Below are 13,177 nucleotides of genomic sequence, written 5' to 3' on the forward strand. Positions count from 1 at the left end.
TCATTTTGGTAGAGTGAAGATGAAAAGAATGTGGAAACAAGCATTGTTACTACTAAGTAGTATTTTGGTTATTAAACAGATAAAGTTTTAAAATTGGAAGTGACGGGAATGCACTTAACAAAAAAGCAATTTATCGCAGTATGCACTGAAAGTTAAAGCCAAGTGGTATTAACATAGCAGCTTTGTACAGTTTTATACAGTCTGTTCGATGATTCTGATGCTCAGACTTCATAATGTGCTTTTCTTTTAAGTTTAAATACCTGTCTCACAGGCAAATTATTGGTGTCTTTCTGATTTGATGAACGATTATAATCCTCATCTGGGAATAATGTGTTATACCAGGCGTTTGTTAAACAAGAACTCCATAAATGCCTTTTAAACTTTGTTTCTGTCTATCATGTTGAAGGTTTTGCTGAAGCCTCATGATGGCGGGGACTGCACTCCATGGGTGAGGCTATAACAGAAGTGTGTCAATATGTACATTAACTTTACCATCGAAGTTGAACATGACATATACTGTTATTTTGAGGGCACTGCTCAGAGTTTTAAAACACATCAAGTTGTAGCACTAAACTTGAGGCTTTGGGCTTGATTCCATTCTTGCAGCAGTATATGATCAACTGAAAACTGTTATAATGATATAACACTGGTTTTAAAGCCAGACCAAGATTTACTTTTGGAATGTTAAGTTAGTGCTGCAATGTGCATATACCTTACAAAATAGTACTGTGCCCCTGTTAAGCACACTACCCAACTATTTCAGGAAAGGTAAAACTTTAACATCTTTTTATGATAATATAAGATGAAATTCCTGAAGACTGATTGTTAAGCAACATACTCCACCAATACTCTTACTTGCACTGCAAATACCACATTTTTGAAACACACACTCCAATTTAAGCAGGAGTGTGTTTGATACGAAATGTCAGAGTTAACACCTGTATGCAAAATAGTGTTCTAAAAATTAGAAAAGAGATAGTTAATTGCAAGTAACTTGTTAAGAGAACAGTGAGGATATATGTGTGGTGATTTCCCTAGTGCACTGAGGTCTATTACACAGCTGAGAGTGATGCTGCTTAGAAAGTGTGATAATAAGATACATTGTGCTTTTGTACTGGCTTTTTGCCCCCTGTTCTGCTTCATATTCTGGTAAATGTTGACAGTCATACCTGCAGGTTGATGCCTGTTACGGCACTGTCAGGAATGATCCTCCTGTAGTTCCAAGCCACAGAATCACAGAATTGGTCAGGTTGGAAGGGAAACGTTGTCGTGGTTTATCCCCAGCTGGCAACTAAGCCCCAAACAGCCACTTGCTTGCTTCCCCTCCAGTGGGATGGGGGAGAGGATCAGAAGAGCAAAAGTGAGAAAACTCATGAGTTGAGACAAAGACAGTTTAATAAGTAAAGCAAAAGCCATATGCGCAAGCAAAGCAAAACAAGGAATTCATTCACCACTCCTCATGGGTAGGCAGGAGCTCAGCCATCTCCAGGAGAGCAGGGCTCCATCACGGGTAACGGTGACTTGGGAAGACAAACGCCATCAGTCCAAACGTCCCCCCCCTGCTTCTTCCTTCTTCCCTCAGCTCTATATGCTGAGCATGACGTCATATGGTATGGGATGTCCCTTTGATCAGTTGGGGGCAGCTGTCCTATCTGTGTCCCCTCCCAACTTCTTGTGCCCCCCCCCCAGCCTACTCATTGGTGGGGTGGTGTGAGGAGCAGAAAAGGCCTTGGCTCTCTGTAAGCACTGCTCAGCAATAACAAAAGCAGCCCTGAATTGTCAACACTGTTCCCAGCACAAATCCAAAACATAGCCCCATACTGACTACTATGAAGAAAATGAACTCTACCCCAGCCAAAACCACCACAGACCTCTTGAGATCTTTTAGTCTAACTGCCCTGCGCAAGTGGAGTCAGCTACAGTGGGCTTGTACAGGACCATGTCCATGTTTTGAGCATCTCCAAGGATGGAGAGTTCAGACTCCCTGCCCAGACTCTTCCAGTGTTTGACCGCCTTCACAGTGGAAAAAAAAAAAAAAAAAAAAAAAGGTATTTTCTTGTGTTCAGATTGAGTTTCGTGTTTTTTCTTCAATTTGTGTCCATTGTCTCTTGTTCTTTCAGTGGTCACTGCTGAGAAGAGTTCCTCTTCATTCTCATCCATCAGTTATTTCTATGCTAAGGCCCCCCTGAGCTTTCTTCAGGCTGAAGAGTCCCAGCTCTCTCAGCCTCTCCTTATATGAAAGATGCTCCATTTCCTTAATCGTCTTTGTATGCCTGTATACTAATTTTGGTAAGCCCATATCTTTGTTGTACTGGGGAGCCCAGAACTGGATGCAGCACTCCAGATGTGGCCTCATCAGTGCTGAGTAGCAGGGGAGGATCACCTTCCTTAAGCTCCTGGTGATGCTCTGCATAATTCATCTGAGGGGGCTGTTCATCCTTCTTTGCTGTGAGGGCATGTTGCTGGCTCCTGTTTAACTTCTTGTCCACAAGGACCTCAAAGTCCTTTGCAAAGCTGCTTGCCAGCCAGTCGGTCCCCAGCCTGTACTGCTCCATGGGGTTGTTCTTTCCATGCTGTAGGACTTCTGTTGTGAACTTTGTGAGATTCCTCTTGGGTCAATCCTTCACCCTGTCCAGGTCCTTCTGAATGGCGGCACAAGCAAATCCCACTGTGTTCTATACAAATCATAGGAACAAAGTAGAAATGGGGATAGAGAGTTATTTTTGAAAAGTGCTTTTTCAATAAATTCCACAATCAAAATTAGAGAGTGAAAACCCACAAGAAACTCTTGAGTATGGTAAAAGAGAGATGTGTTGGTTCTCATCCCACCATCTGAACATGTTATAGCATGCAGGTTTACCATTTGAAACAGCTTATGAATTCACAGAAAAATCAATAGATGGGTTCTTTCCATAATTATTACCAAGCAAGAGATGGTGAGAAAGCCTGTTCTCTGATGGTTGATGAGCTTTCTCACAAAGTTACTTGTGTCTAAAAAATTAGTTTGTTGCTATGGTAAATATACTATCATGTTTGAATTGTTCAAAAGCAGAGATGCTATAAAACAGAAGAGGAGATTTCTGTACAGATTTTAGTCTTACACTAAACAGGCTTTTCAGTGAAAGAGAAAAAAGTTTGTTAGTTCAAGAAATTTGCTTAAAGCATCCCTTTTTATAAATACGTGTGCATTTACAAAACTATGATCAATATATTTATTAACATCATATGCGGTTTTATATCCAAGAAAACAAAAATTTGGTACTTGGATTTTACTTCACATTATAGCTAGTATACAGATGTGTTTTGTCTTAAATATTTGTACAGTGTATTTTATATACTGATATTGTTCAGTAGTCTCAATAATCCATGGGTGAGTGAAATCATACGTATACATGTATACAAGTTTAAGCAAGAAGGTATTTCTTCAGTAATACTATACTCTAAGGACTGGTAGACTTTGTAACGCTTGCCTACATAAAAATTTTTCTAGACCTTTGGGGAAAATAGCCCTTCCGGAAAAACATAACAGCAGCTGCCTGGTATGATTGGTCAAAAAAAAGCACTTTTTAAAACAAAGCAATTTAAGAGCAGAGTATAGCAAGGTGGCAGTACGCAAAAAACTTCACTGAGAAATGATTCAAACGTTGAAGTGTGGGAAACCAAGGTATGGCACAGGAAGAGTGGAGTTTCTTTCCTCCAGTGTGTATGCATGCAATTTGAAAACTCGACTTCAGGCAACTTGAAAGTGCTCTGTTGAATACAGATTTGTAGCAGGGGTTGAGTAGATTGAGCTAGAAAATATTTCTTCATTAACAATTGTATTTGCCTAAGTGAGTGGGTGTGATAGATATGACTGGGGAATAGACTCAATAAACTCACGCAGTTACAGATAATGCAGCTGACATTTTTAGAGCTCTTTTGTTCATTTGTTAAAATGAACTTTTAAGTGAACTAGCAGTATCTGTGAAGCACATACAGCATGTGTCATTCATCTGTAGCTTCGCTGTATACCTTCCAATGAATTAAGCAACAGTATCTGGCAGGCATGTTTCATTTTTTGGATGTTCTCTGTCCTCCACTTATTAAATCTGGGCATTTAACAAATGCAAATGAGATTAATATTATGTTGACTATCACTGAAGTTTATGGAACTTCTCCTTTCATCTCAATTATGCCTAATTAGTTGTTTAGACTCTTAAATGTTCATGTTTATTTGGCTTACTTTATCTTGGGGAATTGGTGTAGTAAATACTGCAAATGGAGACTTATAATGTGCAGTGCCACCCCTATTACTGACCACAAGGAAGAATGGAAAGGAAACTTTTTCCAGTTTCAAGATCCTTAATCCTATTATTGGGGTATTTCAAATTCTGCTGAATTCTTACTAGATATAAATAGTCAGTTCTGTGTTTTCAATTAACAGATATTCTACGTATTTATAGTTATGGAAGTTGTAAAAATAATACAATAGAATATAATTGTAAAAATACAAAATTTCCTCTAAGAATTCTCATTTTTTAATAAATTAAACCACTGTATATTTGAATTTATCACTTTGTGTTGCAGAACTTTCTTTGCTACACCGAAATATCTTTTCATGAAATATCTAACCAAGTACCCTGGCGTTCTAATTTCCTTATGTTTGCCTAGTATACAAAGCTTCTAAACAAAAAAATTAAATTGAAGACAAATACTTCATCACAGATTTTTAAGAAAATATATTACTTAACCTGTAGCCCTTTTACCCAGACACTAAGTAAATGGGAAATTGAGAACAAACATGCAAGACAAAGGTGGGCAGAAAATACAAACTTATTTGAGTGAGGAGCTATTACAACTCAAAAGTAAAATTAAAAAAAATTCCCTCTTGTTAGGTATCATTTATAGCAATTTAAATCTATCGAGTTCTATTGTAATTTTCTGTGCATGAGAGACAACTAATGCAGGCATAGAATTACATATAGTTTTCTAATGGAACAATACTTTTTGCAAAATATTGCTTTTATTTTCAGAGACTATTCAAGTAATAATTTCATGAGTTTTCTTTTATTACCACAGACAGGTTAAATGCAATTTTTATGAAAAAGAAGAATCTGTGGGACTTAGTTTTGGTGGTTTGCTGCTTATATATATTATATCAGGTTGCGTCTGCCTTTAGAATAGATTTTTTAAAATGCCCCTCTCCCACACAAGAATTTTTCTCAGCTAAATGAGATTTTGTAACAAATGCAAAGTTCTGTGTGGAATCTGAAAAAATAAATCATTCCTTTCCATATTAGAATCACTTGATTAAGACATCCAGCTACAATATCTAAACTAGTTGTAGGCATTAGGCTTCTGATCTGAATCACTTTATAGGGAAGGAGAAGTTCATTTATACCTGTAAAGGGGGTCTAGAGGAAACAGGCTTCCTGATTCGTCCATTTTTTTGCATTTAATGTTGGAGTAGAGTAAATCAGACAACTTAGAGAAAGTATGTAGAGATTTAGCAGATTTTAGGTTTAGTGATTCTGCTTTTTAGAAGTTTGGTGCTTTGAAACCAGAGTATCTCAGGAGCGTGCTGTCAAAAACATGTGAACTACTTGACTTGCGGGTGTCCTTGGATTTTGAAAGTTATATTTCTGGACTTGAGCACCCTTTTTCTGTCCAAGATCTACTGAACGCCATAAAGCCCTTCTGTGAATCTGTGTCTAAATATGATATATTTTTGGATCCTGTCATCTGATGTAGGAGTGAATTTTAGTTAACTATGTTAAGAGCTGTTCTCTCGTTGTCTAGTTTTGTAATTCTGATTTTCTTGTGGATTGTGTCAATCTGGTTGTCTGATTTTAAATAAAGCTTTTGTATCCACATACCTCTTTCACCACAATAGACACTGAGAGCTCCTTATGTTATACAGAAAGATATTTAAAACCCCTTTATTTTAAAGCATTTTTCTGTATATGTCAGATCAAATTATTACATAGGGTTTGTTAGGGATTAGCTGTGAGGTTGTATCAACTCAGTGTTAATGCTTTATCTGTAACTGTCAGCTGTTTGCCTTCTCTCCTAAATGCTATCACAAACAATTCTGATCTTGGACATGGAATAAATATTAACAGAGAAATCCTTATGAAATAATGGTGGTCTTGTATTCAAAAGTTGACATTATTCTTACTATAAATGACTTCATCTGTTAACCTGTTTTATGCACATACACATGATATCCTTATCAGTAAATTTTGCTGTCATTTAATCACTGTTTGTACATGTACCCCAGGAGGCTGTGGTTCACTGTTACTTTCAACTCCTTTCACGTTAAATAAAATATGAAAGAGTACCTCTGACTGGTATACAAGCCAGATTTCTCACTTTTATATATTGCCTTTAGAATCCAATTCCTACTTTTATCTAATTGGATTATACCATAGCTTCACAGTAGTATTCTACCTTCTGTTTCTATTATTTACTTTTCATGTGGTATCTCAAGCCACAGTTGCAAAGCAGGATCTGCAAGAGAGAGAACAGAGTAGAGAAGTAGCAGAAGTGGTGAGCAAAATGTACTTTGGGTGAACACATCATTCATGCTGATTTCTCCTTTTGATGACTAGTGTTTGAAGATGCAGTAGAAATTGTTTATAGTAGAAACAAAGGTATACATTTTATATGTTTTATGAAGACGAATTTAAAATATTTTTGAGGTACAGATACTTATTAATAATATTTTGTGTCTTAAGGTCAATAAGAGATTTAGAATCCTAGTTTAAGTACAATATGGACATGTTTGTGACAAACGAGCAATTCATATCAGAAATATTTACACTTTTCCAAGAAAGCTGATGTTCATGGGATGCTGTCAGAGCCTTTCAAAGCACTTACAAAAAGCCATCCTCAGTTATTGCACCTGAAGTACGTGACTGCAGCCTTTGTCAGGTGTGACTTCAGAGAGTAGCTAACTACCTACTGTAAGGCTGACTGACTTTGTTACTGCTAACAGTCTTTGCTGGTACTTTGTTTCATCCAAAAGCCTTGATGTGCTCTTGATGTTGAATCTTGGATGTGTGTCTTTACCTAAAGTGGGACTGACAACCTGGGCAGTAACTAAATAATCTATTTTAGTGACTTGTGATGCTTTTTATGTTTTTATAGTTCTTGCAGAAGAAGGAACCGATTCCAAAATAAACTTTAGAAGATTTCACAAATAACAATTGCAAATTACATAGCAGTTTGAATTACCTTATTTAGATACAAGGATTCATAGACTGTTTTTTTGATGAAGGCATGTGAATATGCTTCTTGATTTTTGACCCTTTGGTCATGAATTAGCACTGTTCTATAAATTTTAACTTTTTAAAATGTTATTTTCGGATTCTAAGTTAACAAATCAGATCATATTAGAGCATGATCTATAAGCAGTGGGTGCTGGCAGAATCTCACAATCATGCAGTACTTCTGCTTTGTAATACTGTTTATGAGAATATTTTCTAGTTCTTTTCATTCGACCTGTGCTTTCCTTTGCCTAACAGGTTAAGAAATTGGAAATTAACTGATAGCAATTGCCATTATAAATATCTTCAGGGTTCCTGATAAAATGGATGTTCTGGAGCTGATGTGCAATGATATCATTCACAAATCAATATGTAGCCCATTTTCCTTATTTTGAAGTTTATTTTCTATTTTATATCAGTAATATAATCCAGGCATTTCAGTCCAAAACAGTACTTCTTGGGTGGTAAAACTCAATAGGTATTTAGTCTCATGCCTTATAAAGCTACTGGAGGCAAATTATAATTGTCTTGAAATACAATGCCTGTCATAACTTATTACAGTTTATGTATTATCTATTGTGAAAATACAATATTGGTTCCTTTAAACACATACTAAAGTCACAGCAGAAAGTAACATCACAGTGGCCAGCCCTTGGAATTAGAAAAGTGTAGGCTCCATGGCAGCTTTCTCAGGATGTTATCAGTTAAGCGTGTTAAAGGATTGCTTCTACTGACTGATTTGGCTTTAGAGATCCTGATAATTACTGACTGCAGAATATGAATTTGGTTGCCATGGATATTTACTCAATATGATGATAGCTGCAGAAACAAGGATTCCTATACAAAGCTCTTTAAATTCATTACTTCCCTAAATGCATCCTAATGACATGGAGTGAATCTAGAAATGTTTTGGGGAACAGGACTTTGGCTTAATTACATTTTATTTTATAAATAGTTCTGCATTTTAAAATACATTCTTTCTGATATTTGGGTTGAATTTTAGAGAGAAAAAACTTCCTGATTAGTCATTTTAAATGTAATTGGAAAATTATTAATAATGCCCCTATCTGATATTTATTGCCATCTTATACAGCCACACTTTTTCTTTTGAGTTTGTTTGAACAAATTAATTCTACTGTATATTCATAAGGCTTTGAGATTGGTCATAAACAAATAGACAAAAATTAAAATTGACACTTCAAATTTCCATCCTACTAATAGAATCCTATAAATGATATTAAAACATTTTAAAAAATGAAAAAATAAGTCAAATATTCCAGTATCAGTCAGAATAATACTCTTTGTTATATATGCATTACCACTATGAAAGATTTCACTAGTGGGTTTGGACCTAATGAGTCTCTATATAAAAGCAAGGTCTGGGTCTTGAAAGTGTAGGTTTTGGATTCCTGGGAAAAACTGAACTTGTTGCTTATATTATCCAGGATATTGGTAAAGAGAGCAAAGATTTCAGGAGAGTGGAAGACAGGAAGTTTTTTCCTAATACATGTTTCTATTATGCTATACAGTTTATGTAAAAATATGTGATGCAACATCGATGTTATAAGAAGAGTAAAATAACTGAGGCATGAAGACATTTTTACAGATGAAGGTTAGGCTAAACAATTCAGGAAATCCTTCCTGCTAGTGTCAGATCTGGTTAAAGGCAAGGATATGTAGAAACCAATGGGAAGTAATCCGAAAGCAGTAACTGAGTAAGGATTTTTAAGTCCCATCTTTGGACTGGAGCAAGTCCACAGACAGTCTTGAGCACAAGAGAGCCTGTGTTTTGTTAAGAGACCTTGAAGGGAATGTGTAGCTCTGCTTGTTAGATTTGCTTGACTGGGAGAATGGAATCTCACTTTGAGCATATAAAAGGGTATTCAGCAACAAAAGTTAATGTAAAAGTTCCTAACAGGTAAGCTTCAAGTAAATAATAGAAAGTTAATCTCAGTAGTTAATGTGAAGGAGACATTGTGACTGGGGACATCTAGGAGTGTTAAGAGATGAGGCTGTGGCACGTACATAGTGCTGCAGACATAGTTCTGCTTACTGAATAGACAGCAGATTTATGGAAGTAGAGCATGCAGGGTAAAAGCTGAGGCCAAGAGCAGGCACAAGGGAATACAGTTTGTTGAAGACAAAAGAGATATTAAGTCAAGAGAGGGATTAGTGGAAAAGGAGTTTGAGATTACTTCTTTTGTCCAGAGGAAACTTTTAAAACATGTCCATGAAAAGCCAAACCACACATTCATCTAATCAATACAGGCTGAGGAGATGAACAATGTGAAATCATTGCCCATGTAAAAAGATACATGCAGTTCTAAATGCAGCTATGAACTTGGAAGCAATACTGAAGCTGGAGGGAAGAAAAAAAGTGAGTCAAATACAGAGAAAGTAAAAGTTGTTTCTAGTTGAAGCACCAGTAGATTCGTTCTTAACAAACACCTAACTTATTTGAGCATCTGAACTAGTATTTAATTCTGGATAAGACTTAAACATTCCTCTTCTTTTTAATCAAACAAATCTCAGACATAACAGCTCTGCAGGCTGTAATAGCTTGGTTCACACAGTGGGTGCTCAGATTCACATCTGTGCCGTCCAGTGTTCTCACTTGAGCAACTGTACCATTTCATGGGATTTATTTCCTCGGTAGCTGTGGCTATCAAGACCAGAACCCAACAAAATTAAGCTACTATGTTTCCTTTAAACATAAATGTTGTTTTTAGAATACAGTTTTTACAAAAAAGTAATGACTTTAAAAAATCAATTTTAAATTCCTCTGTAGTCTTATGTCCAGGATCTGTAATGATTAACTGCTGTCAAAATTACTATCAGGTTGAAAGCTGGTGTTCTGCTTGCTTTTATTTTTGACAGTTATATTCAGAAAATAATCCAACAATTTTATTAAGCCCCCTAAATTATTCTTGAGTTTATTTTAAATATTATTACCAATTAACATATTTTAAAATACTTTAGAGATCCTGTAGGTGATTTATACAGGTATTTACTTAATATCCAATATCATGATTCTTGCATCACTTCTAAATATTGGTGACAGTAATATTTAGCATAATATTCAGCTTTCATAGGGAAAGCTGAAAAACAAAAACACTCCATATGCAGGCAGTCTACACGACACTAATATCACCTCTTTTACCTTATTGTTTTGGAAGAATGGCAATGCCCTTATGAAAAAGACTAGTGCCCATCACTGTGGAAATAGCACTGGTCACTTGTTCTCAGCCCACTGATTTGAATTAACTTTGGATGACACAAATTTTAAAGTGAGGAGTAAGTAATGTGGTAAACTCTTACACATCGTGTTTAGTCATGCTGTTGGAAGCTGTCATAAATAGTTTCTTAATCAACTGCCTATTACATGAAGATACTAGGGAGAACTGAACTTAATCTTTGCAGACAGTCACAGACATATTTGAAGTTGCAAGTAGGCACAAGATGGGTATAGGATGTTTTGAAAGGAAACTTTGGTAACAATTTAATTGAAAGTGTTAAAGGCTGTAAAACAGAGACTCTTCTGTTATGCAGAACTCAAGAGACAACATACATGAAGAATAAGCTTAGCATTGAATGCTAATCTCAAAAAGAGATGTGTTCATAGCTAACAAAATATTTGTTCTGTTTTATTTTTAATAAAACATCTTAATTATGGAGTACAATTAATCCATCTGCTAAAGCAAGACTCCTTTATTTCTTTATTCATTTTATTCTATTTCTGTTTCTTTTTAAAGTTTTAAAATAGCCATTTTTCTAAAAGCACAAAACAATTTTGTTATTTTACAAGAGTTTTATCACTTGGCTATATTTTCATTTTGAGTGCCTTTGTTTGTATATAGACAGGCTATTGTGTTACATGGTTTGGGCTGATATTAGCTGGCAGAAAGAAAGAGAAGCCTGTCTTGGCAAACCCCGATTTTTATGTAAGAGAACATCTGTGAGCTCTATCTTTGTGGTGTAGCTGGACTCTCGTAGCCTAAAAGAAAACTAGAATCTAAAAGCAAGCACATCTGTCCCCTTACAATTGTAAGGATTATACATTTTGAGTTCAAGGATAAGGATTTACTGGTGAACCCTGAGGAATGGTATTAACTGCTTTATCTGTTTGCTGTGTTTTATCTACAAGACAAGTTATGGGCCCTCTTCAGCCTTCCTGTCAGTGGGCTTATACTGGAAGGGGTTTTTTGGGAAATTGGCTATTTGCTCTCCAGCTATGGGATGGTTTAATCAGTAGCTAGTGGCAGGAGAGATTCCTCCATGTGATTCAAGCTATGGAGGGATGATCAGATGGGGGCCCAGACTCAGAACAGCCATCACAGCTTCAGCTTACCCAGGGGCTGCAAAACCCAGCTGAGAAGGTGAGTAAGCGCATGTGTGATTAGTGCATGTTGACAGTTTGTGCTGTTCCAGTCATACTGTTGGCAAGTTAGCTGGCTTGACGATATTTCAACTGTATCTTTAAATATTGCACTATACCCCTCAGCCCTGTCCATCTGTTGCTACCATCCATGCTTCCATAGAAAGGTACGGTGTGTCCGGTGCTTGCCATTCCTCTCAGCCACTCGGTGGAAACAGGACTTTGTCACAGCAGTTTCCTAGTGTGTTTTTATGATTCTTCTCTGCTCCATCTGTTGGATTGGACACGGGATGTTTGCTGCTGCTTTCTGAACCCAGCGCCTCTGCTCACACCAGACTTCAAGAACCATCTTTCCTCTAGGATTAAATTTTCACAATTTATATGTTCATTCCATTGCTTAGCTGAAAAATTTAACAAGGGTAAATGCTCTATTTGCACTGGCTTTAGGCTTGTGAACTAAGGAGGACAAAGAAATAGAGAAATTGAAAGTTTGGATCATTTTCAGAAATTACTATTATTTCCTCGTGCATACTGGATAGGGATTCATTGAGTTCATGTCCTAGGGTGCTGCTCAGATAAACTGTCCAGTCTTAAGTGTGTAAGTAAACATTGTGTAGGCAACCTACTGAAAGAAAACAGTAGATAGAGGCAAATATACTTTCTCCATTCACAGCAGTTTTGAGTGTATTTGAGTATATTTGAGTGTACTGGTGTTCAGAGCTCCTTTGCTTGTAGAAATATTCATGCTTGCAAGAAATGCAAGTTCCTTCCCTGCTTATTACATTCACTGTGTGAAGACTGCTTTGGAGCAGGGAACAAGTCCGTGTTGTGTGCAAAGGGATGTTGAGAAGAATCAGAATTACCACAAAATTAATGTATTAAAATGTCATATTGGTGTGAGAGACAAAGGGAATGAATCTTTATTAATAATTTGTGTTGTAACTTGGTTTTGCCCTGCTGACTCCTCTCCTCTTACTCTCCAAGGAGAGATGTCACCTCATGTCCTTGTAACTCTTTGTCTCATTTCTGGACACTTCTTCATCAGTCTGGTATTTTTATTTTTTGGGGGAAGTAGACTAGCTTGGCCTTACTTAAAAGTATTGAATTGTAAGGAATTTACATTTTTTCCATTCCAGTAGGCTGTAGACCCTCATCTGTAGACAGGAAAAGAAGTCAGAGATGGGACATAAACTATGCCTAAGCATCACACAGATGCAGTCAAAGAAGTAGAATTTGAGTGATGAAATGAGAGATGTAGGATGAACATTCAATTTGAAATGTTAAGATGTGTTTCAAGGATGTTTTCAAATTTCAGTGTGTAACTTAAACATGAAGTTTTTACAATTCATTCTGCAATCAGTCCTTCCTTACAGAATGATAAGATGATGCAATTTGAGAGCCACTTGCAAGCAACTAGCTAGATTCAATTAAGAGTATCAAATTAGGGAAATCTGTGATATCAAATCGTAACAATGAGCTTCTGGACAGCCCCCTCCTCTCACTGTGTCTCACTGCCCAAAACACTGACATCTGAGTTACTTTAAAGATGCTTTTG

At 36.5% G+C, this 13,177-nt stretch overlaps 1 protein-coding gene across 4 annotated transcripts in view; it reads left to right on the forward strand.

The window, feature by feature from the left end:
* The window catches only part of CRPPA (CDP-L-ribitol pyrophosphorylase A), a 146,380-nt gene that overhangs the window by 106,896 nt on the left and 26,307 nt on the right, over nt 1-13,177 (forward strand). The gene's annotated exons all lie outside the window — the stretch shown is intronic.

Source organism: Strix uralensis, chromosome 1 (assembly GCF_047716275.1).
Source record: "Strix uralensis isolate ZFMK-TIS-50842 chromosome 1, bStrUra1, whole genome shotgun sequence".
Classification (NCBI taxonomy): Eukaryota; Metazoa; Chordata; class Aves; order Strigiformes; family Strigidae; genus Strix; species Strix uralensis.